At 41.5% G+C, this 27,550-nt stretch overlaps 1 pseudogene across 1 annotated transcript in view; it reads right to left on the bottom strand.

Annotated features, from left to right (window-relative positions):
- Positions 1-14,768: 14,768 nt before the first annotated feature.
- The window catches only part of LOC311043185 (transmembrane protein 266-like), a 75,205-nt pseudogene continuing 62,423 nt past the window's right edge, over positions 14,769-27,550 (bottom strand). The window contains exons 7-12 of the transcript in view: positions 25,203-25,318; positions 21,389-21,593; positions 16,956-17,018; positions 15,677-16,008; positions 15,043-15,284; positions 14,769-14,819 (exon numbers count right to left, since the gene is read on the bottom strand). The product of the transcript in view is annotated as a transmembrane protein 266-like (transcript). The remainder of the gene's footprint in view (positions 14,820-15,042; positions 15,285-15,676; positions 16,009-16,955; positions 17,019-21,388; positions 21,594-25,202; positions 25,319-27,550) is intronic.

Here is a 27,550-nt window from a genome sequence, read left to right as displayed (position 1 = left end):
TCACAGCCCTAGGCATAGCCTACTTCAGGGGTCTTAAACGTTTTTTCAGGCTGAGAGATGAAGCAGGGACCCCCACAGCAGGGACACCCCACTACATATTGTGTAAAATTGTGTTTCAGATTAAAGTTTTTCCATAGATTTCATAGATTCATTGACTCTCAGTGTTTTGTAAATTAGTGGCAGACATTTAACCACTTAAACCGTCAATAGACCATTTTCAAACATCGGCCATATTGCCATTAAGTTAACCCTTTCAGTGCGATTCAGTGCCAGACTTATTTCTGGCTGTGTTTGCCCACTGCCAGCGATTTTTCAATTTTGTTACCGTTTCAAGTAGTCACAGAATATTTATCTCCAGTATGATCGATCCCCTGATGTTAAAACCAGGATACAGTATACGCATCCTAAATGTGGCTCTCGGTCACTTGAATAAATCTTTATTTCTTTGTTTGTTTTCTTTCAGATACTCAAGTATACATCCTGGCAGAGGTGTTGCAGGGGGGGGGGGGGGGACCACCCCCTTCCTCTTCATTATAAGCTAGAAACTAGAGTGGAGAGAGTTTTGCCGAGGTTGTTCTTGCCTGCACCCTCCTGTGAAACTACCCAGCCTGCACCCTCCTGTGAACCGACCCAGGCTGCACCCTCCTGTGAACCGACCCAGGCTGCACCCTCCTGTGAACCGACCCAGGCTAGACCCTCCTGTGAACCGACCCAGGCTAGACCCTCCTGTGAACCGACCCAGGCTGCACCCTCCTGTGAACCGACCCAGGCTGCACCCTCCTGTGAACCGACCCAGGCTGCACCCTCCTGTGAACCGACCCAGGCTGCACCCTCCTGTGAACCGACCCAGGCTGCACCCTCCTGTGAACCGACCCAGCATGCACCCTCCTGTGAACCGACCCAGGCTGCACCCTCCTGTGATCCGACCCAGGCTGCACCCTCCTGTGAACCGACCCAGCCTACAAAGTCTTTTGAAGAGGAGCTTCTGTTTGCAAAGTCTTTTGAAGAGGAGCTACTGTCTGTAGACAGAGGATCCTCTTCAAAAGACTTTGTAGACAGAGGATCCTCTTCAAAAAAGTCTTGTGAAGAGCCTCTGTCTACAGTGTAGACAGAGGCTCTTCACAAGACTTTGTAGACAGCGGCTCTTCACAAGACTTACCTTAGTGTAGACTCTACACTAAGGTAAGTCTTGTGAAGAGCCGCTGTCTACAAAATCTTTCGAGGAGGAGCCGCTGTCTACAAAGTCTTTCGAGGAGGAGCCGCTGTCTACAAAGTCTTTCGAGGAGGAGCCGTTGTCTACAAAGTCTTTCGAGGAGGAGCCGCTGTCTACAAAGTCTTTCGAAGAGCCGTTGTCTGCAAAGTCTTTCGAAGAGCCGCTGTCTGCAAAATCTTTCGAGGAGGAGCCGCTGTCTACAAAGTCTTTCTAGGAGGAGCCGCTGTCTACAAAGTCTTTCGAGGAGGAGCCGTTACAGAGGCTCTTCACAAGACTTTGTAGACAGCGGCTCTTCACAAGACTTACCTTAGTGTAGACTCTACACTAAGGTAAGTCTTGTGAAGAGCCGCTGTCTACAAAATCTTTCGAGGAGGAGCCGCTGTCTACAAAGTCTTTCGAGGAGGAGCCGCTGTCTACAAAGTGTTTCGAGGAGGAGCCGCTGTCTACAAAGTCTTTCGAGGAGGAGCCGCTGTCTACAAAGTCTTTCGAAGAGCCGTTGTCTGCAAAGTCTTTCGAAGAGCCGCTGTCTGCAAAATCTTTCGAGGAGGAGCCGCTGTCTACAAAGTCTTTCTAGGAGGAGCCGCTGTCTACAAAGTCTTTCGAGGAGGAGCCGCTACAGAGGCTCTTCACAAGACTTTGTAGACAGCGGCTCTTCACAAGACTTACCTTAGTGTAGACTCTACACTAAGGTAAGTCTTGTGAAGAGCCGCTGTCTACAAAATCTTTCGAGGAGGAGCCGCTGTCTACAAAGTCTTTCGAGGAGGAGCCGCTGTCTACAAAGTCTTTCTAAGAGCCGCTGTCTACAAAGTCTTTCGAAGAGCCGCTGTGTACAAAGTCTTTTGAAGAGCTTCTGTCTACAAGTCTTTTGAAGAGCCTCTGTCTACACCTCCTGTGACTCTCTCTATCCTTGGATTTAGCTGCATGGGGGTTTCCTCTGAAGATGCCTTAAGGTAGGAACCTCTTTAGGGCTGTCACGATTATGACATTTAACTTGACGCTTGATTGATTGTCGCTCAAATAGTTGCAATTAACTATTTTAATTGCGTCGTAGTAACATTTTGAATAAAACTTTGTCCGGCTTTTTTAGGCTTCGTAAACAAAAGCCGAACTACAAGCTCAAAACTACAAGCTTTGAGCGTGTAGGTCGGCTATTTCCACAATGATTGGAAAATGTTTGAAATTGTATGAACATTTTTCAACATGGAAACGATTATGACTTATCCCCAAAAAAGTATTGCGATTATCTCAAATACTTGCGATTATGTAATAATTGTGACGGTCCTAAAGACAATGACAATTTTCCTTTTCCTTTGCTGGATGCTGCAGTTGCTTCATGCTGCAGTTTGTAATGGATGATGTTTGTAATGGATGATGCTTGTGGTGTATTTTGTAATGGATGATGCTTGTGGTGTATTTCATACTGGTTGGATGTATGAAATACGAATTGTCGGAGGTCTGTTGATGTGGTTAAAGCTGTGTGCTCTTTTTTTCAGATTTCAAGGCTGACGTTGAATCTAAGACTATGTTGGTAGTGTAGTTTGTTTAGTTTGCATTCAATATTTATTTTGATGTGGCAAATCCAGGATTTGGACCTGGTGGTCCATAAGACCAAAGGTCACTTTTTGGTAGGTACCAAAAGGACACTGTTTGGTAGGTCCCAAAAGTCACTTTTTGGTCGGTACCAAAAGTCACCTTTTTCTGGCTGGGATGGGGGGGAACTGTATAAATCCGGGCCTGGACCTGGTCATCTTAAAGATCACGTTGTTCAATTTCTAACCAATGCCACTCGCCCACCCGTGGAGTGAAATCACAGCAAGGTAACTATACAATACATACACACACACACACACACACACACACACACACACACACACACACACACACACACACACACACACACTCTAATAATGAGCATTTTTCTTTTTTATGTTTGGTAGCTTTCTTTCAGACGAGAAGAAGCCATTCCGGTACACTAAGGCAAAAAATAGAAGGCACATCCTTGGATGTATTCATCACACTGTGACCCAGCCCGACCCAGCCTGCACCCTCCTGTGAACCGACCCAGGCTGCACCCTCCTGTGAACCGACCCAGGCTGCACCCTCCTGTGAACCGACCCAGGCTGCACCCTCCTGTGAAACTACCACTGGCTCCGCCAAAGACCTCGGCCCGCGGGGGTTTCCTCTGAAGACTGCTCAAAGTAGGAACCTCTTTAGGGCTGTCACGATTATGATTAACTTGACGCTTGATTAATTGTCGCTCAAATAGTTGCGATTAGCGTTTTTAATTGCGTTATGGTAACATTTTGAACTTTTTTCTGAATTCGTAATCAAAAGCCGAACTACAAGCTCAAAACGCATCACGTGGTGATGCGTTTTGAGCGTGTAGTTTGGCTATTTCCACAATATTTTGAAAATATATCAAAATGTTTTTCAACATGGAAACGATTATGACAATTATAACTATTATCCCCAAAAAAGTATTGCGATTATCTGAAATACTTGCGATTATGTAATAATTGTGACGGTCCTAATTTTTCCTTTTCCTTTGCTGTATGCTGCAGTTGCTTCATGCTGCAGCATACAGCAAAGGATGAAGTGTTTGTGTTGGATGCTACTTGTGGCGTATGCTGTTCTAACCCTAACCCTAACCTGCTGGGTTTTTTTTTCAGGTTTTTAGACATAGGCCTTTGTAAATCCGGGCCCCTACCTGGTCATTTGAAAAGGTCCAAAAGACCTGGTCATTTGAAAAGTCACTTTTTTTGGGTGTTAAGTCGCGGTGGGGGGAACTGTCTAATTTCTTGCCCAAAGAAGAACAAGAATCACATGAAGCTGCTACACTTTATTTCTTGCCCAAAGAAGAACAAGAATCACATGAAGCTGCTACATTTTAATCAAGATGATCTACGTTTTTCCATTTAAAAGTTTTAATTTCTTGCCCGAAGAAGAACAAGATCAAGATCAAGAACATCATGTCGATGTGTCCCAACATACCTGAACTGAGTCAACGAGATGTACATTTTGAATGACAAATGTCTAACCAATGGAGCAACTATTTTGTATTTCTTGCCCACCTTTGGAGTTACATCATCGCAAGGTAGCTATACAATCCAATAGCAATACAAGTGATCAGCAGTTTGCACAAGCATACTCTGCTGTCTACCAGGCCCACTTCTTCATGTATGTTTTGAAGTGTCCAACCCCAGTACGCAGTCTGTTCAGCTAGGTCAATTTCCAGTATAGCAGATCTCCCTCCTTTGATGCCGTCTCCTGGGTCCCAGATGTAGCGGCGACAACGTGTGGGCCCATGCAGAAGACTCCCACTCCTGCTTCCAGGATGCCTCCATCCATGCCTTTGTAGACAGGTCCTCAGGGATAGAACTGAGCATCTCTTGTTGTATGGGTGGCGGGACTTGAGTCTGTTTTGAAGGCAATGCTGTCATAGTGTTGTCATGCAGGATATGCCAGTCATCTTTCTGGGCTATCCTTGGGGCGAGGATGTGAGAGTAGCAGCCTCTCGTTGGAGTCCGGTTGAGGCAATTCCTGCTAGCATTGGGAAGTAGAATATAGGGGTGGGATTCAGGCAACCAGTTATAATCCGGAGAACATTGTTAATGGCAGCATCAACTTTTTTGGCATGTGGGCTTCTACACCAAGCTGAGGCACAGTGTTTGGCTGCAGCAAAGACCAGGGCTTGCGTGGGGATTCGTAGTACTTTGGCAGAGGAATCTCAGGACGTACCAGCGAGACATCAGATTGGCGAGACCTTTGATGACACTTTGGCCTCTGGGTGTTGCTTAGAAGACAGTGTCCTATCCAGGTACCTTGGGGCTTGCTGGAACTCCAAGTGATTGTGGTCCATGAACACGTCCAGTTCCCGTTTTGCTTTGCTGTTGTTGACGTGATATGCTGCCAACACTGTCCTCCCAATGCTGAGCTGCAGGCGCCACCTACGAAGGTAGGCTCCTAAGATGTCCATGTGGACATGATGGAAGTCATTTGGGGTAGAGCGGATGAGTTGGATTTTACAGACCAGGAGTGTTGGTATAGGTAGAGGCATGGCCGAAGAGCTTTGCCCATCACTCACTTCTTGCTGATGCCGAAGTCAAAACACAGTATTTCCCTCATTGTGATAGCTCTAAGTCTGCAGTACACCTGACTGGTGGCAATAGCCTGGTTGTGATGCGTATATGTGATCAAAATTATTTAAAAAGACCACAAATGCCGCAACAAATATCTCAACTGTGGTGAGGTTTTAAAGGGTTTAAAGTTTTTAAAGGTTTAAGGTTTTTAAAGGTCTAAGGTTTTTAAAGGTCTAAGGTTTTTAAAGGTCTAAGGTTTTTAAAGGTCTAAGGTTTTTTAAGGTTTTAAAAGGTTTAAGGTTTAAAAGGTCTAAGGTTTAAAAGGTCTAAGGTTTTTTAAGGTCTAAGGTTTTTTAAGGTTTAAGGTTTTTTAAGGTTTTAAAAGGTTTAAGGTTTTAAAGGTTTTAGAGGTTCTAAAGGTTTGAAACGTGTAAAAGGTTTAAGAGGTTCTAAAGGTTTGAAACATGTAAAGGTTTGAAAGGCTCAAAAGGTTTAAAAGTACAAATGATTTCAAAAATTCAAATGGTAGCCGACATGTCCTAAGTAGGCCAAACGTTGTAGAGTTGGAACAGAGTTTGTAGCTAAAATAATTAAGGGCTAGTTTGCCGTCAAAGAAACGGATGGAACGGGTGGAAAATCCCATTAATTTCAATGGTGAAATTCAAAGTGAAATATCTCTAAAAAATGCAACAACAAATTAGCTTATATCCACTGCAACGGCCAAAGAGCTTACCCTGATTGATCACATCTACGCATCACAACCAGGCAATTGCCACCAGTGAGGTGTACTGCAGACATACAGCTATCACAATGAGGTATATACTGTGTTCTGACTTCGGCATCAGCAAGAAGTGAGTGATGTGCAAAGCTCTTCAGCCATGCCTCTCCCTATACTAACACTCCTGGTCTGTAAAATCCAACTAAGCCGCTCTACCCCAATGACCTCCATCATGTCCACATGGACATCTTGGCAGCCTACTTTTGCTGGTGGCGCCTGCAGCTCAGCATTGGCAAGACGGTGTTGGCAGCATATCACCTCAACAACAGTGAAGCAGAAAGGGAACCGGATGTGTTCATGGACAACAACCAGCTGGAGTTCCAGCAAGCCCCAAGGTATCTGGATAGGACACTGTCTTTTAAGCAACACCCAGAGGCCAAAGTGTCATCAAGGGTCTCGCCAATCTGATGTCTCGCTGGTACGTCCTGAGATTCCTCTGCCAAGGTACTACGAATCCCCACGCAAGCCCTGGTCTTCGCTGCAGCCAAACACTGTGCCTCAGCCTGGTGTAGGAGCCCACATGCCAAAAAGGTTGATGCTGCCATTTAGCTACGTTCTCCGGATCATAACTGGTTGCCTGAATCCCGCCTGAATGTTCTACTTCCCAATCCTAGCAGGAATTGCCTCAACCGGACTCCAACGAGAGGCTGCTGCCCTCACATCCTCGCCCCAAGGAAAGCCCAGAAACATGATTGGCATATCCTGCATGACACCTCTATGACAGCGTTGCCTCCAAACAGACTCAAGTCCCGCCGCCCATTCAACAAGAGATGCTCAGTTCTATCCCTGAGGACCTGTCTACAAAGGCATGGATGGGAGGCATCCTGGAAGCAGGAGTGGGGAGTCTTCTGCATGGGCCCACACGTTGTCACCGCTAGATCTGGGACCCAGGAGACGGCATCAAAGGAGGAAGATCCGCCACACCGGCAATTGACCTAGCTGAACCGACTGCGTACTGGGGTTCGACACTTCAAAACGTGCATGAAGATGTTGGGCCGGCAGCACAGTATGCTTTAGCAGACGGCTGATCACATAATCACCTCTCTGTGTCCTCTACAGATCACCATCGGAGGCCGGTCTCTTTGATGTGGGACCTGAGACGAGAGCGTTGCTGCACGTCATTGAGCTAGACATCTGATGATGATACACGAAAGAAGAAGACGCCCAAGTCTCATACAATTATGAAATATCTGTTTGCTATGTTTGTAATAAATGTTTCATGTTGTCTCGTCCCAATTGTTGATCGCCCCCCTCCCCCCCCACTCTCGGCCTGCACCTTGTCGTGGTGAGTGGGCTTTAAACCAAGACAGGCCATTTAACCACAGTTGTAAGGTAACTAAGTACATTTACTCAAGTACTGTCCTTAAGTAAAATTTAGTTATTTGTTTTACTTTACTGGAGCATTTCCAATTTTCACTATTTTTTCTTCTACTCCACTACATCTCAAATGTAAATATTATATTTTTTACTCCACTGCAATTATTTGAAAGCTTTAGATACTTGTTAATTTGTAGATTTTGATCATTACAAAACATACATTAACCACTTCAGCCCTATATACATTTTGGCCATTTGAAAATAGACGATCTAACACGCTCACAATATGCATTGTGAGCTTGTAGATCCACTATTTCCAAAATTATTTCATATATTTCATACATTTGAAAACTTGTGACATTCTGCATAAATATTTTCAATAATTTCTATTTTTGGTACTTTGAGTAGATTTTTATACCAATACTTTTCTACATTTACTCAAGTAAATGTTGAATTCCGGGACTTTTACTTGTAACAGTATTTCTGCATTGCAGTATTGATACTTTTATTTCAGTAAACAATCTGAGTAATGGGCACTTAACACATCTGTTCTGGGTGGAGCTCACTACAAGCTCACAACGCGTCGCGAGCTTGTAGATCAGCTATAGCCAAATAGGGCTGAAGTGGATAATGTATGTTTTGTAATGATGATCAAAATCTACAATGATAATCAAAATCTACAAAGTAACTAGTAACTAAATTTTTTAAATGATTGCAGTGGAGTAAAAGTATAATATTTGCCTCTGAGATGTAGGGAATAGAAGTAAAAGTATTGAAAATTGGAAATACTCCACAAGTAAAAAATACCTCAACATTGTAGGCCTACTTAAAGGAGGAGTTCACCCAAATAAATGACTTATTTTCTATCAATTGCACACCCCATGAAGCCTTGAATTCATGGATTTATTTTTTTGTGGCATTCCTAAGCCAATACTTTGATGACCGGGTGTGTACCTGGTAGGAGACGCAAATAATCTACTTTGTCTCCTACCGGATACATTAGCCGGTAGGAGACGGGAATCAAATTATTGGCTTAGGAATGCCACAAAAACAATCATGGGGTGTGCAATTGATAGAAAATAAGTCATTTTTGGGTGAACTACTCCTACTCCTTTTAAGAGAAGTTCCACTGCTCCTCAAAAGGACAACTTTATTTTCCATCCTCGATGATGAGCCTACTATTATTATTGCATGTGGAATAACTGCAAAGCCAATGTTCAGAGGCATTGTCAGTATTTGTCTTAATTTCTTGAGTTCCTATTTATTTTATTGCCAATAATTCAACTGTAAGCCAGTGTTTTTGAGACATATTGTCTTATTGCTATGCAATAAATAGTAAAAATAAATTCTACATGCATAAATAATAATACAAAAGCTAATAATAAAATCAAATGAAAATAGAAAAGTTAATGTCGAGACCTGTCTTGTTTTAGTAGTGCTGATGATGTCATGAAAAACTGTATTTGGTTAGGTCAAAGCTATGCTAAATCCACCCTTGTCCACTATTAGCTAATATCCGATGACTAGGTCACTTGTGTTGCGCCATAAAAAACAAACGCAACAAACCAAAACAACACAAAAGGCACTGGTCTGGTTCCCCTGGTTTTACTAAGACAGGGTTCAAATCCCTGTGGTGCCCTGCTCATGGTTTGCGTTGCATTTCCATTTCCATGGTGGATTAGAAGCGACTATAGTCCACATCGGCTAGCTATTTTCAAACAGCAATGCAGCTCTCCGGGGAAAAGCTCATTGTGCGTATATGAGCATGAGCGTGAGAAATGTGTTTGGATTAGGGGTTGTAATATTATTAATTTGAAATTGTATTTCCATATGCTGTATTTATTATGCAGGCAATTTAGAGTTGATTGGTAGTACCATTTGTAGCGACTTCTTTTGGTCCCTAACATTCATCGAGCTCTGGACTTAGTCAATATATTTTTTCACCATTGGGTCACTACCGAAACGAAAGTTGGTCACTACCGAAACAAAAGTTAAATCCGAAAAAATCACTAAGTGTGGAGGCCAAAATCGTCCCCCCCAAAAACCTGTTAGGAGTACGTTTCAGGCAATTTAGAGTTGATTGGTAGTACCATTTGTAGTGACTTTTTTTGCTCCCTAACATTCATCGAGCTCTGGACTTAGTCAATTTATTTTTTCACCATTGGGTCACTACCCAAACGAAAGTTAAATCTGAAAAAATCACTAAGTGTGGAGGCCAAAATCGTCCCCCCAAAAACCTGTTAGGAGTACGTTTCAGGCAATTTATAGAGTTGATTGGTAGTACCATTTGTAGTGACTTTTTTTGGTCCCTAGCATTCATCGAGCTCTGGACTTAGTCAATTTATTTTTTAACCATTGGGTCACTACCGAAACGAAAGTTGGTCACTACCGAAACGAAAGTTAAATCCGAAAAAATCACTAAGTGTGGAGGCCAAAATCGTCCCCCCAAAAACCTGTTAGGAGTATGTTTCAGGCAATTTAGAGTTGATTGGTAGTACCATTTGTAGTGACTTTTTTTGGTCTGTGGTCTGGTCATATGAATGACTTATGAAAAATAAAAGCACCTAATAACAACATATTAATTTTTATTAAGCAAAAAGGTAGGCAGAAGTATAATGTGTCATGACGTTAGCACGGAATAGCTGGTGTACAATTTATGGTACAATTCTGTGGTAATGAGAGGTAATTTGTTCCTAATAACAACACATTTTTTTTTATTAAGCAAAAAGGTAGGCAGAAGTATAATGGGTCATGAAGTTAGCCCAGAATGGCTGATGTGCAATTTACAGTACAGTTCTGTTGAAATTAGATGTAAAGTAACTTGAAGTAAGTGGAAATAACATTAAATAAAGGCCTAATAAAGAACACATTGTTCTAACGAAACCCTTATAGTACACTAGCCTAACATCACATCGTGTAGTTAGTAGTTGCGGGGTTGTAATGTGACGGTCAAGTAAGTGGAAATAACATCTTAATAGGCTTTGTTAGGTCTTATTATGCTTATTATGCTCTAGGAATTATGTTCCATAATTAGCGTATATCTGTGTTTGTTTGTTTCTGTCTAATAGCAGAGAACACCATTTCTAATAACGCCTTTTGTTACGTTTCATTCAATTTCTAATTAAAACAATTAAGGGATAATAGTGGAAAATAAGGGTATAACAACGTTTGTTTCTTTCTAATAAAAAAACATTATTGCTAATAAGAAACACATTATTTGTAATAACGGCTTATTATGTCAAATTAGTGTACCGTAAATTGTGCTGCGACCCATACTTTTACCTAGACCTGCGCCGCCTATTCCGTATACTGACACTCGTGCTCTGCTTTGCTCTCGCCATCTTGACGCGTGCGTCCGTGCGTGCGTGCGTGCGAGCGTGCTAGTGAGTGAGTGAGAGAAAGAGAGACGCATGTGTGGGAGGGCATGCTGTGTAAATGAATATGCGTGCTAAACACCATGTAAAATTCATGCATCCTTGGAGTGTGATGTAAACACTGTGATGATTGAATCTACAGTATCTATGCAATCTGAGCCAGGGGTAGGGCTTGATAAGCACTATGCTTGTGCCTGTCCCCCTTTTGGACTCCATTATGTCAAATGGGCCTGACTACCTGTACCATGGGCCTGTCATTTCAACTGAGCAGCTCCACTGATCTGCATGCCTGTATCGCGTGCTGAAAATAGCAGAACGACAAGCGTAAATCAACGTAATTTAGTGTAAAGTAAGCATAAGTCAGTCATAGTCTTTTGTTTCTAGCTCTAAAAACAAAACAACAAAACAAGTCTAGTTCCCCATACTGGAATTTTGTTGGAAGGAAATCTTCTACACCATTAATTACTTTCAGTACTTAAGTTTCTTATTGTATTGATCGCTTGCTTGGAGCCTTAATTGCTGTTTAACAATTACACTTGTAAACATTTAACAAGCAACAAAATGGTACAGTAGTCTACTGTATCTTTTGAATTAATTATATGAAACTTAATTCTCCTTAGGATTTACAATGACATGACCAATTAGCTGTTGTGACAGGTCTTTCAATGTTAATTACCCTAAATAATTGAAATGTCTTGTGATGCAAATAGGAATAGTAATTAAATTGACAGTAGTCTAGTATGTGATTTTTATATGACATAGTACATTGTCACTGTCGGGTGGAAACCTTGTACTGTATGTCCCAAATGGTTACTTTACAGGAAATGTGAAAAAAGTACCTGTGTTCCAATGGATCCAACTTAGTTATTATTTAGTCACAAGTTCTTGTTAATACTTTTCATTGGGTCAATATTTATAACCACCCCACCCCCTTCTGACCCACTGTCCCACTGTCCCATTCTGACCCACAAGGGTTAAGAAGTGTCCAGAAGGGAAATATCAGAACCCTAGCCCTTCTTAACCCTCTGCCCCCTTTAACCATACAGTAGCCTTTCTTAACCCTCGGCCCGAGGGTTTTATGTCATAAAAGGCCTGAACACCTCACCACACTCTTAAAATGACATTTTGGTCATTAAATGTCACATGTCGAGATGATGCATTTCTCCAAATTAAGGTCTAATTAAAATTAATTAACATTTAATTCTAAAATTATTAACATTTTATTTGCACCCTTGGTGCTAAATTAATCGGACCTTTTCATTGACTTCACTTACAAATTACGTAACATTTCCACCAAACACTACACAACACTCTCCAAACCAAGGTCCTTGTTTTCAAGACCGTTAACATCCTGCAGCCCTTGAGGAAGTAGGCAAACCTAACAACAGGTCTTTCTGAACGCACAAAACTATGTACTTTCTTTTGTCGTGTTGTGAGCTTGCAGATTAGCTATTTTTATTCTGACATTTAAAACAAATGTTGAAGCTTTTCGCCTATAATAGAGGATATAGGCGAAAAAAGTGTAAAGGCCAGAAAGTATTTTTTTTTACACTCAGTAGGCATTCCTGCATAACTTGATGATGATGTCTCACGCATATCCTCTATTACATGCTCAAAATAGGGATACATTATCAGTGGTGTAAAGTAACTAAGCACTTTTACTCAAGTACTGTACTGTAAAAAAAAACGTTTTTACTTTACTGGAGTATTTCTAATTTTCAATACTTTTACTTCTACTCCATCTCAGAGGCAAATATTGTACTTTTACTCCGCTACAATTATTTGAAAATGTTTGTTACTAATTACTTTGTATATTTTGACATACATTAACCACTCCAGCCCTTTTAAAACTTTGGCTATTTGAAAATAGCTGATCTACAGTATCATGTCGGTATCATGGTCAGTATCCTGTAAGTATCACGTCAGTATCATGTCAGTATCATGGTCAGTATAAAGTCGCATCAGGACCCTCTCACAGCACTGAGCTGTCAGTTGACAGCTCATGTTCATTGTCTGAAGTGACTTTACTGTAGTAATGAAAATGAGTGTGAATTGTAATGTTTCAACCTAAATAACTCAAAAAGCTAAAGACAGGTATGGAACTCCTGGTTTACTAGAATGGGGTTAAATTCCGCTGACTACGTTTATGACTATGGTGCTGACTATGTTAATGACTGTTGCTGACTATGGTGCTGCTGACTACATTGATGACTAAAGTGCTGACTACGGTGACTGACTATGGTGACTGACTATGGCGCTGACTATGGTACTGACAATGGTGCTGACTAGATTACGTTAATGACTATCTTTGTTACAACTCAATAATACAAAAAATATATATAAATAAAAATGTAAATACACCTTTTTTTTATTTATTTTTTATTCGAATGACATCACCTATGTTTGGCAACTCGTTCCTCTCTATTAAGTTTACAAAACCATGTGTAAACATTAAAGTGCAACGGATTGGCCTGCCATTCAGGGCATACTGTACTGTACTTTACTGTACTTCTTTAAAGGTTCATGCTACACAAGCATTCCAGTCTGGTGTCTTGTACATAATCCACTGACATCCTTTATCAATCTACCCACACACACACATCATGTACCCTCCTAACTGTCTCAATAAAGTTAAGAGAAAAGAATAATACTGTCAAATAAACCTGTGGTTTCATCCCAAACATCCATCATTTAGTGCTAGAAAGGTAAAGGTAAGAAATTGGCTGTTGTTTGCACCAAGGTTATTATAGTTCACTAAACGAAATAACAAAAAGTAGAATTGAAAAAACACTTTAGTTAACTGAAATAAAAATAAAACAAACAATACTGTAAACTATACTGTATTGTGTGTTTACAAAACTAACTAAAATCAGAGAAAATGTTTTAGTCTTTATTCAGTCAATTTATCCACTTTTTGAAAATGTTTGACCTATCTCTTTTGAGATATTTAATTTGATTTATAACTATACTAACCTTGGTTGACAAGGCTATACCAGTCTAATGTACCCTGTGGCGTTTTGCACAGAGAACTGTACAATGTGCGTTAAAAGTCAAAAAGTCAAACAGAAGCCACCTGGACACACTGTTCGGAGCTCAAAACATCAGAAAGCTGTCACGGTTCAGGCTTGAGTTAGTGAATAATGGCCCCTTTGCTGGTTTTGTTTCACTTTAGGTTAAGTATTTTTGAATCCCAGTCATAATAGGAATTCCTGATGAGAAGACGTTAGCACCATCACTCCAGTCCCCGGGATGGTGCTGTCCATGTTGTGCTATAATTCTGTTATTTTTGTTTACTTGAATTCCTCAAGGTAGGTTGTACAGAGAGTAAAAGAGCCAGCTGATAGTGTGATTTTCTGGAAACAACTTTTGAGAGAATTCAGAAGTCTTCTGCTTAATTTAAACACCATTGCACGACTACTACAACCTAAGAAGCTACAAGCTAACAATGTGTTGCGACGCGTTATTAGCTTGTAGCTTGGCTTGTGCCAAGGGACACTGTCGCATTACGGAGTATAAATTAGGCATTAAGGCCCTTGCACAAACATGTATAATTTTTTTTTTAAATGCAGGAATCGAAATGGTTTGATAAAAAAAATTACGCACCGCTCGTCAGATGGCAATTTTTGAGATGTGTGTTTGTTTTCCATTTTTGTTGTCTGCTTTTTTGTGTGAAAAAAATTGTTTATGTGGGCAAAGGCCTTTAGTTGACAAGTGGAGGCTTCAAACCAGCTCTGTACAGTAACAGTATAATTTTATACAGTAACAGAACAATATGTTTTGTTTTCCTTAAAGGAGCACTTCGCCCACTTTCAACCTTATCTTCATTTAATTGGTCCTCACTAATGCTTATTATAGGATGGCACCATTTCTGTCTACTCACACTCTGTCTCAGAGGAAGGCTGTTGGACAGTTGAGAAACCTCCCTACCAATGACATCATCGGGAGGCAGATTTGGTCATTTTAAAGTTCCAGGAAGAGAGGATTTAAAAAATGAATTAGGCTGTAGTTTAGCTTCTATTAGCCTCATCGATGGTGCCATTTGTAGGCAGGTTTCTGAACTGTCCATTGACACAATGAGACACAGAGCAAGTATAGCCTGAAATCGTGCCATTTTATAATGAACATGATTGAGGAGTCAGGACCGATAATATGAAGATACTGTTAAGTATCTACAGTAGGAGCACTTAGAGAGCTTACAATGAAAAAGATAAGATCTAGGCCAAACAGGTGTACAATATAAATCATGTGTTTTCCCGCATCTGTGTTAAATCCAAAACCTACACATCTGGCAGGCGTATCGGCCGGCCAAAGGAGCCTATTTCTCCTCTGGGGAGGGCTCAGTGCCACCGCCCTGAAGGTGGAGGAGAGGTTTAGTCTGCAGCAGTACACAGCCACCCCTGCCTTGGCCACGGCACTCCCCCCTGGTTCCTACGGTTGTGGATGTTTATCCTGTGGTCCAGCTGGGGGCTGAGGAGAGTCAATTCTGTGGACATCATCTGAGGAGCCTTCAAGACTCTGGACGTCTGAGGAGTGTCAGTCAAGTATGTAGACGGGGTGCACAGTTAGGCCCTTCTGTCCCAGGCGGGGTAGGGCCGCAACTATGGATTATTTTCTCAGTGATTATTCTATACACATAATCTTAGCGATTATGGGTCAATATAAATATCCCTTGGGTCAATGGATCAATATAGTAAATATCCCTTTTTATGTTTCCTTCAAAAAAAGAATTATTATTTAAAAAATAATAACGAAGACATTTTTCATAAAATGCAATAAGATAAACTTTTAAGAAATACTGAAAATAGCCGATCGACCAGCACTGGTCGATCGGCTATTTTCACTATTTTTTTAAACAGGGCATAAGTGGTTAATTCATAATGTATTTTTGTACGTTTGGGTCCCGGTGGGGAGACACCAAATGTATCTGTTGAGTCTGGAGCTGAAAAGTTTGGGAACCCCTGCTGATGCCGTAGTTCGAGGCGAGTTCCCGTGCGACGGTTCCCCCGCAGTCCGTTGTGGACGAACCCAGCGTGTGGGTGCTTACACTGAGGGTGCTCACGCTGAGGGGGCGGGCCGTCAGGCTGCCACTGGAGCACGATACGCCGGTGGAGGCGTCACTCAGGGCGCTGCCCGCCCGCTCCACAACCAGGAGCGGGTTTGATCGGACAGGGTTCTGCACGGTGGGGAGGTGGACGTCGATGGCCGCCGTGGTGATCACCCTGGCTCCTGCCGCAGACGCCCCCGTGTCTGGAAGGGAGGGAGAAGATGAGGGGATCAGTGTAGCAACACTGGCAAAACACACAGGGCTTTTTGAATTGCTTGCATACTAAATTTAAACATTAATTTAAAATAAATACATTTTAATAAACAAATAATTTTAAATAATAAATCATATTGTTTTTTAAATTGAGGCTGTCTAAGATGAAGCAGCAAAACTGATTTCAACTGAATTCATGTGAAGATATGCAATTAAAGGTGCAGTAAGGGGGTTTTCTTTTGTTGAAATAAGTGTTAAATAGCTCTATTTAAGGGCTCTCCCAGCCCTTAAATAAACAGAAAATGCATTTTCAGGACGGGATTTTATCCAATTTGCAGAGAGACATTGAAGCTGATTCGAAGAAATTGGCAACCCACCTGAAAACATATTTTCTGTTTATTAGAGAGACAGAAGAGCTACAAAGCCAAAGTGCAGTAACTACGAAAAAAGAGATCACTGAAAAATGGGTTTAAAAGTGATTCAACTGGTCAGCCAAATGAGATAACGGCATATAAGTGATATTACACTAATTGTATATGTTCTTGAGGTAATTGTTTATCCCCCAAAATCACGAAGGCTAATGTGACCTTTGAGATACACAAATAAGTCGGTGTGTCCAAAAACGTAGTTACTGTACTTTGGCTTTAAATCACCTTCAACAATGTTTTTTATAAGGTATGGGTTATATAGGTGTCACTGATTCATACTGACTGGCCACTGTAAATGGTGCATTTACTGTATTCAAGTAAGGCATCAACCTGGTGATGAGTAGCAGATAGGGGTTCAAAGTCTTGCTCAAGGTCACATTGACACTAAGCCAGGGGGAGCTGGGGGTCGAACCGGGAACCTTACGATTCCAAGACAGCCGCTCTACCTCCTGAGTCCCTGCGTGCCCCAGCCCACAGGTTTAGAACCACTGCTGTAGATAGTAACTTACCACTACTTGCTTCACAGTAGTACTGACTGATATAGTTGTTCATGTCGTCACGTACCACTGCATCTGAGTACAAATGGACAGGAGCATTTCAGTACATGTTCTAATCTAATACATTTATAAGTGATTCTTTTATGACCACAACTAACACTATGGACGTTTTCATATATAAAATAAAGTGTCAAGATGAACATTAGCTATGTCTTGTCAACCTGTGGATATTTAGAACAAAATAATATATTTCTATTATTCAATAACAATATCATGTCCTGTTCTTCCAGATATAAGGTTTATCTACCCAGAAATATATTTTTGACTATCAATGCTGATTATTAGTAGTGTTAGGAGGGTCTAATGCCTAATTGTCTAATGTCTGTTGAGCATCAGGTCCAGTTGTCTACATCTAAAATAATGCTAATTTTATAGTTTTAAATAAAGTAAAAAACTAAACAAAAATATTATGAGAACGCTATCATTCAATTCAAATTTGTATGTGATAAAACCATTTGACATTTTCGGGCGCATTCTGTAATTTTCATTCAAATGAAGCAAATATCTGTTCAAGTGACATGAAACCAACATGACTAAATATGTATATTTAAAAGAAACCTGACCCACGGCTTTAAAATGTGTCACCTTGCCAACCCCATTTTGTCACTGACCCTTTTACAGCATCATAGCATCTCTCCATTTTAGGATTATTCAGTTTCAATAGGATTTCTTTCTTTCGTTTTTGATTATATAGGTGGGCCCTTTATTTGTGTTAAGCAAATAAATGGGCCCCAAGTGAAAACATCTCTCATGTTCACCACTCAATAACAGGTGTTTACGTGCAAGTCTCACTATTACATTTAAGCAGTGCATATGCAGTCTGTAGGAATGGAAGTGGACAAGGCCTTGAGGACTTGAGACACCAGAGTGGGTGGGGTGGGCAATATATCAATATTATCTTGATCTGAGACTATGGGATTTTGGATATTGTAAAATAATACTGTGACATGACATGACATGACATGTGTACGTAGTCTTTTAACCTAACCCCCAAAATCAATTACACTCCCCCCATCAATTACTCACTCCATGAAGTCTTGAATTCATGGAGATTTTCTTTTGTTTTTAGGAGGCAGAAGTAAAACTATATTAAAATAATTTATAAGCAAAAAAAGAACTCACATTGTAATCCAAGGAGGACTGCACTGAGGATCTCCACGAATTCAAGGCTTCATGAGGTGAGTAATTGATAGAAGAAAAGTCCTTTTGGGGGTGAACTACCCCTTAAAGCCCAATTTTATACTTTAAAAAAATGTAACAGCTCACAACGTGTCGCAATGCAACACATTGTGAGCACGTAGTTCGGCTATCTTTGCAATTGTATTAAAAAACATTTGAAAAAAAAAAGGTATAATTGTCACAATACAATATCGTCGTCACAACATCAATATGGAGGTATTTGGTTGTGTCTGTATCAGCCAGCCCTACGGGAGGGGGTGGGCTGGGGGTATTTAGACACTGAGACAGAGAGATGGAGAATGAGGCCGACTCTTTGTTCAGAGACACATCAGGCCTCACAGTGATCCGCTCCGCTCTCCTATGCTCCGCTCCGCTTCATTGGCCCTGATCTCACTGTCTGCCTGCTGAGTGCAGGGCGCCCAAAGTGCCCTGAGTGCTAGCCCCCGTCCCGCGGGACCCCACGCACCGGCTCTGACGGGTAATTTCATTTATTTTGCAGCCTAAAATATTAATCCCAGTGAGCCATCCCCTTTCGGAGAAGGAAGAAGCATCGTGCGGCACTAAAACAAGGCCGAGACAATCGCTCCTCGATTAATAAGACATGAGTCTGGGCTAAGAGAATGGGCCGTCCGGCAAACATAAGAGGCTGTTCTCCTCGTCTGTGTGATAGCCAGGCTATCAGGCTGTCATCTGACTAAAGGAAATGGACGGGCCATGTGAAAAGGTCACGGCATTTCATTTCTAAATCACTGTCAAGGTAAAGGTGTCAGATCCAGCCAAGGCAAGAGAAGAATGGTTTTGTTATTCAAAGGCTTTTCAAAGAAAGTCAACTTAACTACATGGACCCTATAGCGCAGTGGTTCTCAGACTTTTTCAAGTCAAGGACCCCCAAAATGATATGTATTTGGCTGCGGATCCGCCGTCTAAAAAATATTTTGTGCCAGGGATTTAAAAAAAATAGTAGATCTACAAGCTCATAGCGCGGCACTGAGTGCCGCGCTATGAGCTTGTAGATCGGTTCCGGTAGGAGACACAAAGAGTCTCCTTTGTGTCTCCTACCGGAACTGCTGCCTACCGGTCCGATGGTCGTCAAATTATTGGCTTAGGAATCCGACAAAAACATATCCCAAAAAATATCCATGAATTCAAGTCTCCATGGGGTGACTAATCGATAGGAAAAAAATCATTTTGGGGTTGAACTATCCTTTTAAAGGACGTATGTCTCAGCAGGATTTAGAAAAAAGTGTTCATGCATTCATCTTCATGTGGACTTGTTGTTCTTAGAAAATAAACTACAGTAGCTTCAAGCTGTGAGAGAAAACCCTGCGGTCACACTGATCACTGAAAAATAAGACGTAACAATGAACATCTTGAATGTCTTGCTCTTTCTTTGCTCTACTTAAGTACAGTACAATGTTGTGGTATTTTTACTTTACTGTCAGTACTTTTACTTCGACTCCACTACATCTCAGAGGCAGATATTGTACTTTTACGACACTACAATTATTTGAAAACTTGAGTTACTAGTTACTTTGTAGATTTTGATTATTATTACAAAACATACAACAGTATTTCTACATTGCAGTATTGATACTGCAATTGATAAGTAAAAAATGTGAGTGCTTTTTCCACCACTGGCCACCAGCCAGAATGAGAATGAATGACATTTTGGTGACACCCCTCAGGCGAGCGTGAGAGCCACGTCCTTCCCCACTCAGATCGCCTCGCAGCCTGCAGGCTGCCCAGCGAGCCCTGAGGCCTAAGTGCTCGTCCCGGTGACCGTGTTTCCGTAAAAAGCCTCGCTTGTTCCTTGAGAGGCAGATTGCCCCTCGGTCAACGGGGTCCTCCGGGGTCTCGCAGGGGCCCTATTGTGGTTTCGCAGGTGAAGGGAACAGATGTTTGGCGGCGGACCACCCTCTCCACACCACAAGACCCCAAAGCACAGAGCACTCTGTACCTGAAATAGCCCCAGAGTGGTCTGGGACCTGCCTCGCTAGCCAGGGGGGGCTTCTGGGCAGTGGAGGAAAGTAACTCAAGTACATTTACTCAAGTACTGTACTTAAGTATAACATTGAGGTACTTTTACTTTACTTTATACTTCTGCTCCACTCAGAAGCAGATACTATGCTTTTTACTCCACTACAATTATTTGAAAACTTAAGCTACTTTGCAATTTTTTTTTAATTAATAAGAAACCCATATTCTATACTTCAGCTATCCGCGATGTTGACGCGGTGCGAGCTTGTATAGATCTGCAATTTTCCTGCTATTTTCAATGCTATCCTAAAATCTTTATGTCCTCACAAATATAGTAATGCAAACTTGTGCGTGTGTGTGCGTTAGTGGTGTGTGAGAATATGGGTGTTTTCTAAAAGCTTTTTTGCCCACGTATTGATCCTGCAGGCAGTGCCTGCAGTCATAGTGCTGTTGTGTGTGTGCGCGGGTGCGTGCGTGCGCGTGTGCGTGTGTGCGTGCGCATTAGCTCTGGTCCACAGCGTTAGCAAGTTCTCTCCTAATGCTATGCATGGGACTATGTATTTCCTCATTGACCAGGTTTACAATGTCTACACTTTAGTAAAAATAAATAATGTACTTTCATTATACTCACCAAAACAAAAGCAGTTTCATGATGCTGAAAGCCTTTCCTGCGCTGTGGGAAGCCTCTCAGAACCCCACCTTTTGTATTAAATACACTTTTTGGCTATAAAATATAATATGTCCGCCATACGGAGAAACTACTATTCACTCAACACTGCCACCCATCAGGGCAATAGAAAAATGCTATTGTAGGTGCCGTTGTGAGCTTGTAGATCGGCTATTTTTGCAGAATGTATTCATTTGGAGTGCGGCAGACGCCATAAGGCAGTGGTTCTCAAAGTGGGGTCCAGGGACCGCCAGGGTTCCTTGAGGGGGTCCCAAATGGACCCTCACAAGTCTGTAACTCTGAGAGTGTACGAATGGAACCAAATGCACCCTTTGCAGGTCTGTAACTCTGAGAGTGTACAAATAGAATCAAATGGTCCCTAACGGATACATTTTGTACACTTTTAGACTTTTAGAGTTATGGAGTTTGTTGAAATTAAAAGGTTTAAGAACCACTGCCATAAGGGTCTGTTTGGTTCAATTTGAACACTCTCATGAACACTGAGGATTTCACTGTGTGTGTGTGTGTGTGTGTGTGTGTGTGTGTGTGTGTGTGTGTGTACCTGCAGTGTCTCGGGGCTCCCGGGGGCCCCTGTGGCCCCCCTCGTCATCAGACTCCCCCCCGGGGACCCCCAGACCCTCCACCACCTGGAAGCCAGCGCTGCCCTGCTTGCCCCAGGCGTGGTGCATCTGCAGGGCCGCCTCGCGCTCCGCCGTCAGGTCCAGGTCCTGCTGCGCCAGGTGGGCTCTGAGCTGACGGATCTCAAACTGGAGAGAGAGAGAGAGAGAGAAAGAGAGAGACAGAGAGGGAGTGGTGCGTGGATACAAATTTCTAATATAAATAATAGACTATATTTATATAGCACTTTTCAATGTTATGATAAAATAAATACATCAAATAAAACAGTAATACAATTATACAACCCATTTTTACAAAAAAAGGCTTTTTGTAAAATAGAAATGTAAATGTGTAAAGGTTTTGGCCTGGTGAGCTTACTAACCTGAGAATGAATAAAAGAAAAGTGTATTTTTTTTAATTATTACTGTCTTTTATTTTTATTTTTTAAAATGTCCAAACTCAATGTAACCTGTTTTTAATACACACACACACACACACACACACACCCACCCACCCACCTCTCTCTCTCTCTCTCTCTCTCTCTCTCTCTCTCTCTCTCTCTCTCTCTCTCTCTCTCTCTCTCTCTCTCTCTCTCTCTCTCTCTCTCTCTCTCTCTCTCTCTTTCACACTGTCTTTATCCCTCTATCTCAAGGCTCAAGGTTGTCTTTATTGTAAAAATGTGTATACAGTAGGTGTGTGTGTGTGTGTGTGTGTGTGTGTGTGTGTGTGTGTGTGTGTGTGCGTGCGTGCGTGTGGGAATGGAGAGAAGGTGAGAAGGAGAGAGCAAGTGTGGAGGATGGTGAGAGGGTTCAGGGTTGTGATGATGAGAGAGAGAAGAGGAGGAAATGGGTGTGAAAGATAGAAAGAGAGGAGACAGAAAAAGGAAAGAACCAAAGAGAAGAGAGAAAGGTGAAGCCATGAACTGGAGAAAAGAGGGGAAAACAGTGTCATAAAGACATAGAGGTCAAACAATAGAAGGAGCGAGGGTGGAAAGGAATGAGAGCCTGAGGAAGGGAGAGAGAAGGAGAGATGCATTCATACATAAACATGCATCATGCAGGCATGGAACACATGGGGCACAATAACAACTTCTGACATGTTTATACACATTGTGTGTCCTTTATGGATAATGCAACAGAGTGTGTGTGTGTGTGTGTGTGTGTGTGTGTGTGTGTGTGTGTGTGTGTGTGTGTGTGTGTGTGTGTGTGTGTGTGTGTGAGAGTGAGAGATATATATATATAGATATATCATATATATATAGATAGATTTTTTTTTTCCCAAAGATATCACACATGTTCACGATTCTTAAAAAGAAAATAGCAGATCTACAAGCTATGTGTGTAAATATATATATATATATATATATATATATATATATATATATATTTTTTTTTATTGCTACTGTATATTTGTCTGTTCACATGAAAGCCTATCCACTATTATGCAGGGAAGCAAATGTAACGGTTTTAGAAAGTTATTATAAAAGCGTTATTAACACATTGTTTGTGGGAGGATATAGCCAGGAAGTTTTTATATATATACATTTTTTTTAATATGATGTTGTTTGCAGAATTGTTTTAACAAGGCCTTCTTTTAGCTGATCTCATTATACAGAATAAGTACTATAACCATGTTGACATCCTTTGTATGCTATATGGACCTTGAACTTTTATATGAGCTGTTGCTGCCATCCTCTGGTGGTTTATGAACTAAACCACCAGACTACAGCCCAGAGCAAAATACTTACTTTAATACTTTATGGTGGGGCTATGGCATTAGTTTAATATTGTCTCATACTCTCATATTCAGGACAGGACTAGTGACTATATATTAGAACACATTATTAAGTTATTAAGTTCTTTGTACACGGTATACTGTAACGTTTTGTTGATTGATTCAAAGATGATTCAAAGACTTTATTTGTCACATGCATGTGTGAAATGTTGGTGTGTCAGACTATGCTACAACAAGTAATGTCCATCATGCAGTAAATAATACAATATATAATGCAAGTAACTAATAAAAGCTGAAAATAAAAACTCTATCACAGGTCTAAGCCCACTAATAGTAATAGTTATAGGTAATAGGGGCGGCAGTGGCTCAGGAGGTACAGTAGAGCGTCCGTTTGGGAAACGGAAGGTTCCCAATTTGATCCAATAGTGTCTAAGTGTCCTTGAGCAAATTCCTAAAAGCTCTTGATGAGCAGGTTGGTGCCTTGCATGGTTTCCTCAGACACTGGTAATGGGTGCATGTAATGCACCATTTACCACTTACTATTTAATAAGTGTAAACACATAATAGTGGTGAGTTACCTTAGACTAGGGCAGGGGTATTAAATGTTTTTTAGGCCAAGGATCCCTTACCTGAGAGAGAGACAAAGCAGGGAGACCCACTATATGTAGTGCATAAAATTGTGTTGCATATTACACTTTGTTTTTGGAACGCCTTCCTTAAGTTGATTAGATGCTTTCAAAGCTAGCTCACCATACTTATCTGATTGTCTCGTCAATGTCTGTGGATTGTTGAGAGATTTGAGACTAGCTTGGAAGTATTTCACATGTTTTATTTTCAGTGACTATGGGTACCCTCCAAGATTCATTTGACAGCACTATCATCAGTGTTGAGTAAATTACATATTTTTGTTTACACATTATCTCTGCTAATACTATGTTGGATTCCTGTTTATGTGTATTCTCAGACATTTAATGTGTGTGTGTGTGTGTGTGTGTGTGTGGGGGGGGGGGGGGGGGGACGACTTCCTATCAGACAAAAAGGTTGGTGGCCCCCCTGTAGTAACTCTGAGGACCCCCTGTTGAAGGCCCATGGACTAGGCCCTAGTCACTAGGGTATAGTATGTTCAAATTCCTTGGTTATTAAAATACAATACATACGGTGTATGTCTATGTACTATTTGTTTATATGTTGCAGCCAAAAAGAATAATATACCATAATATAGAATATACAGACAATAATAGGAGAATATGTTTGCAAGCAAAGATATACAGGATAACCAAGCATATACAGTACATGCTGCAAATAGCCAAAAAACTATATGTACGTGCTCTGTTGGTGAGTGGGTTAAAGACAGTTGACCTGACATCAGGGGCATCGTTAATGTTCAGAACTCTCATAGCCTGAGGGAAGAAGTTATTTCTGTGTCTCTGTGCTGTGCCTGCACATTATTAAGATAAAAATGATAAACCTCTATAACTAACTAAAACATTTATCCTGAGCCTGGGTCAAAGGTAGATATAGCCAAAGGCTTACATCTACAGAGGTTTGGGCCGCTATGCGGCCCTCACTCCTACGTCGCACCGCCGATCCGACCAATATGTCTGAGGCTTTGTCAGAGTACCCGTTGTACCTGTCTATCTGAGTCCTTTGAAGTTGTTCGGTTCCATATATGCACATGGCCATATACGGGCATAGCGGTCGGATCTGTGGCTCGCGACAACCGGATCTCTGTATCTGTCAGTCCTTGTCCCTTTAATGCCCATACATGGAGATCGCTGATGTCATCATTATACAGTATGCCCATATATGGGCATGCCCCCTTTTGTGCCCATATATGGAGCTAGTAATTCAACAGACCTATTATATAGTATATTAATTTATAGTTGTGATGAAATTATCATTTCATTATTTAAAATGATGTATTTTTTGTAAGTTTGGGTCCCGGGTAATCACCAAATTAATATTTTGGGTCTCAAGCTGAAAGGTCTGGGACCCACTGGTTTAAGGTGTAATTTCAGACTCACAGCTTGCTCCTGGCAGATCTGAGTCAGCCGCTCCAGCTGTTCCTCTCTCATAGCTTTAGACTTCTCATACTGCTGGATCTCCAGTTCCATCTCCACCTTCACCTGCAACACATAGGCTGACAGACAGACAGACAGACAGACAGGACATTTGTATTAATTTGAAAGTTTATTCAAAATTATTGATGGGGCTTTCATTGGACACTGGATTGATTGATTGATGTACTTTATTTAGTAAGACATGAGAACAACAGTACATGGAAGTACAAATTCACAATACAAGGTCTACTAAACTGGAAGACTCATTAAGCACTGAGCTTGTTTAAGATGAGATCCCCATGCACTCAAATCATGAGAAGCACTGATCTAGTGCGAGGGTTCCGAAACTTTTCAGGCAGCGACCCCCCAAAGTAATCATATTTGAACTGGGGACCCCCCAAAATAATCATATTTGAACTGGGGACCCCCCAATATAATCATATTTGAACTGGGGACCCCCCAAAGTAATCATATTTGAACTGGGGACCCCCCACCCTGACAAGCACTTGGAATTGTTAGCATTACATTTAGTTTGACTCGGTTCCACACATGAACATTGTGAAAATAGCAGATCTACAAGCTCACAACGCCTCGCAGTGCGAGGCGTTGTGAGCTACGTAGATCAGCTATTTTGTAGCTTGTAGATCGGCTATTTTGTTAGAGGCTAGTTTGCCTCTTTCTTACGTAATATTTGCCAGTTTGCACAATTTGGTATTAAAAAGAGTTACACACAGATACATTCATCACGGTACAGTTCAGTACCTTCTACTGTATGTTTCAATTCTTCATGAGGTCCCAGGCTTTTATCGTGTTTACACAGCAGACCCATGGATTTGTTTTTATGATTATTATTAATGACAAAATATTTCCAGTGGAGACATGCTGTAGCCTAACTTACCTCATCAAGCAATACGCTGGGAAAGACACAAAAACATACATGTCCAATTCTGGTGCATTCACAGTTCAACAGCTTCAGTAAAGTGCATGGATTAGCAGCCAGAGTGCTAATGCTGGGTGCACATGCATTGGAAGATTCTCTTGGGATTGAATGGAAACACTGAGCCACTCATTTAGGAAAAACAAAGACAGCATTCATCGCATAATTTGTATCTTTGGCCGTCTGGCTATGCCAGACTACCTCAGGCAGTAGTCCAGGCACTATCTCCTTGTGAGATGGAGACAAAACTGGGAATGAGGTTTCCTTTTTTCCTTTTATTAAAGACTAACAACTGTAAGGGTGATGCCCCACTGTTGTGTACTTGTTTTCTTTCCTTTCTATATAAATATATCTCTGCTGTTGGGCAGAAACCAGCTAACTACAAAATGTTCATTTTTCAGGAAATTACTAAAACAAAACAAAAAGTGGAGTTAGGAGGTTTTGTTCATCATTGATAAGAACAGCTAAATGGACATTCAAGCTCACAATGAGGTTGGAGGTCAAAAGGGGGTGGAGCCTGGAGTCAGCAAAACCAGCTAACTCCACCCCCCTTTGGTAGACTTAGCTGGTTTAGCAGAAAGTTTGAGGATCCAATGGAGTTACCTGGTTTTGTCAGAAGCGCTTTTTTTGATAGCACTGATTTATGGGGAAAAAATGCAAAAGCGGAAAAATGTAGTTAGCTGGTTTCTGCCCGACAGCAACGAATATAATTATGTTTAATCCGAACAACAATTTTTTTTCATGGCAGTGGTTTAAGAGGTCGAGCGACCACTTGGGAATCGGAAGGTTCCAGGTTCGATCCCTAGCTCCCCCCGTGTTTGCATTGAAGTGTACTTGAGCAAGACACTGAACCCCTAACTGCTCCCGATGAGAAGGGTGGTGCCTTAAGTTGCGTGGTGTCCTCTGCCATTGGCGTGTGAGTATAATCACATTGTAAAGTGATTTGGAAAAAAGGCACAATTTACCACTCCCAATTTAGTTGTTATAACAAGTAATACTACCCACACACTTCTGTGTTGCCGCTGCCGTTGTACTGTATACTGGCTCACCTGGAGCTCCCACCGGCATATTCCTCAGCGTTTGTCAGGTACTGGGAGGCAAACAGAAGTTCCATGGAGTGCATTGAAGTCAATGAGAGCCGGGTTGACAAGCTAATAGAATAGAACATTTTTTATCCCACATGCAACCGGGGGACAAGGCCACGAGGAGGTTGACCTCCCAACTGCTATCGATCCAGAGAGGAGTATGAGACAGAGAGAGAGAGAGAGAGAGAGAGAGAGAGAGAGAGAGAGAGAGAGAGAGAGAGAGAGAGAGAGAGAGAGAGAGAGAGAGAGAGAGAGAGAGAGAGAGAGAGAGAGAGAGAGAGAGAGAGAGA

The sequence above is a fragment of the Gymnoscopelus microlampas genome, assembly GCF_963454915.1.
Source record: "Gymnoscopelus microlampas genome assembly, chromosome: 1".
Classification (NCBI taxonomy): Eukaryota; Metazoa; Chordata; class Actinopteri; order Myctophiformes; family Myctophidae; genus Gymnoscopelus; species Gymnoscopelus microlampas.
The sequence above is the reverse complement of the archived record's forward strand: the minus strand, read 5'-3'. Positions and strand labels throughout refer to the sequence as shown.